Source organism: Oratosquilla oratoria, chromosome 3 (genome assembly GCF_046742065.1).
Source record: "Oratosquilla oratoria isolate Oo_2021 chromosome 3, ASM4674206v1, whole genome shotgun sequence".
NCBI lineage: Eukaryota > Metazoa > Arthropoda > Malacostraca > Stomatopoda > Squillidae > Oratosquilla > Oratosquilla oratoria.
The window spans coordinates 41179489-41181988 of NC_134779.1; the positions used below are offsets into that span (position 1 = coordinate 41179489).

Sequence of the window (2500 nt, forward strand, 5' to 3'; positions counted from 1 at the left end):
GTCTGTAATATATAAACATATGTTCAGAGACTGATATTGCCAGTGATATATCTATCACACAAGGAGAGCTGACAATCGGGGGCTGATCTCTTCCTCTTACTCCAACAAAACATTGACATAGTCCCACATCCATACAAAACAGACAACAGCCCAAAATTTCATCCCAGAGATTTGCAAGTTCCCTAGGATCGTTGCCAGCCGCTGTGGGGTTCTGGCTTTCCATCTGATAAAACTACATCACAGTTATCACTACCAACATGTACAGATTTATGTACCCAAATATGTGAGAGAGGGAGTGAGCGAGAGAGAGGAAGTGGGAGGGAGGGGGAGGAAGGCAGATATCAGCACGGTGTACTCGAAGCCCTAAGGTCGCCGGACACCGGCTGAAGGCAAGCTGCCGGCCTCTGCACCTCAAATCATCAGGCGGCTTTCTTCACAGCATGCAGCATACTATATGTGTTGTATATGCGTATTACATCATATACATGGTGTATATATGTATGCATAAACAAACACCCATACACAGATACAAACACAAACACGCACTCACATACAAACACACAAGCACATACACAAACGCGCCGTGCACACGTACACACCGACACAAACGCGCGCACGCACACACACACATACACACAAAAATAAACGCACGCACACACACACACACATACACACACACACACACACACACACACACACACACATACACACACACATACAAATACATACACACACATACAAATACACATACAAATACACACACATACAAACACACACACACATACATACAAATACACACACACGCACACACGCACTCACAAACACATGCACACACAAACACACACAAAAAACACACACAAACACACACACACACACACACACACACACACACACACACACACACACACACACACACACACACACACACACACAGAATAAAGCCGTGGTCTCTTTCGTTACCAGAGCACGATATTCATTAGAATTAGAACAAACCTTAAACAAATGAATAAACAGAATCAAGGTAGTGTAACAAAAGACTCACATCATGACACAAGCCTCCCCTTTTCCCTCCCCCGCCCCCGCTGCCCGTCGAGTTGAACAGCCGTCCCTCACACTCTCCTTTAGAATCAGTCGTTCCCCCCTCCCCCTCCCCCTCCCTCTCCCCCTATTTATGTACTTTGGGCAGCACACTCTCCGGCCTATCTCCTCCCTCCCTCCCTCCTTCCCCTGTCCACACTTTGTCTTATCTCCTCCTCCTTGATTCGCCCTTGATCTGTGTTGGAACGCTTTACCTCCTCCATGTCCATCACCTACCTCTCCACGCATTCTATCTGCCTATATACCAAGCTCTTTTTCCCCCTTACAAGGGAGGTAGCCAAGTTAAAAGACAAGTACCCACTCCCACCTATTTCACTCGCCATTCTCCTCTGCACGAATCTCACCCAACATTTTCCTCCCACATGCACACGCTCACTGGACTATCACACTGGGCTGTTTTACCTCCAACCTCCGATTCATCGGCGATACCACCCACCTCCAGAACTTTTTTTCACCGTAAAATCACTCTCTGGCAAAATGTTTTTGTTTTCTAAACAAAAATACATTCCTTACTGAAAGCTGCGGGTTGCTCCAAATCTCCTCCAACAATCGGAGGAAAAATAGCCCAGTGTGATAGCGCCTTCAGAAATGCCTTGCTGAAGGCGAGCCATTCATGTATCTCAACTTGTACTTGAAAAAGCTGTAATAAGCGAAACGTCGTACAAATAAAGGCTCCGTCCTCATATGGTGTTTATCTCGTCAATCTTGTCGGCAAACTGCCACTTATAAGCAAAGAGAACAAACCCTTGACCTTAGGTGCTACGGTTTCCCTGTAGACATCCTCACCAAAGAGTTGGGTGACTGGTCACAGAGCAGTTTGATAGGATGCAACTAGCCAACAAACTAACCTACCAAGTAGCTAAGTCACTAACTAATTAGCTGTCCACGCCAACTCTCTTCAAAGCATTTACTTTGACATGTATTCATTCTTGTGTGTGTGTGTGTGTGTGTGTGTGTGTGTGTGTGTGTGTGTATTCACCTCGGATCTGCTACAGTCTCTGTCGAGACAGCCAGACACCACCCTACGGCAGTGAGCTCCGAGCTCCTTATTAGCCGATCTCTGGGTAGGTCTGAGACCACTCACACACCACACACCGGGACAGCAAGGTCACAACTCCTTGACTAACGTCCCGTACCTACTCGCTGCTAGGTGAACAGGGGCTACACGTGAAAGGAGACAAACCCAACTTATCTCCGCCCGACCGGGGAATCGAACCCCGGTTCTCTGGCTTGTGAGGCCAGTGCTTTACCAATCCGCCACCGAGCCGTGTGTGTGTGTGTGTGTGTGTGTGTGTGTGTGTGTGTGTGTGTGTGTGTGTGTGTGTGTGTGTGTGTGTGTGTGTGTGTGTGTGTGTGTGTGTGTGTGTGTGTGTGTACACCGGCGCTCGTGCGTGCACAGTAA

General features: G+C 47.6%; 1 protein-coding gene across 1 annotated transcript in view; it reads right to left on the reverse strand.

Moving 5' to 3' along the window:
- Positions 1-2500, reverse strand: part of LOC143022049 (uncharacterized) — a gene marked incomplete at its 3' end in the record, with an annotated part of 25292 nt that overhangs the window by 22500 nt on the left and 292 nt on the right.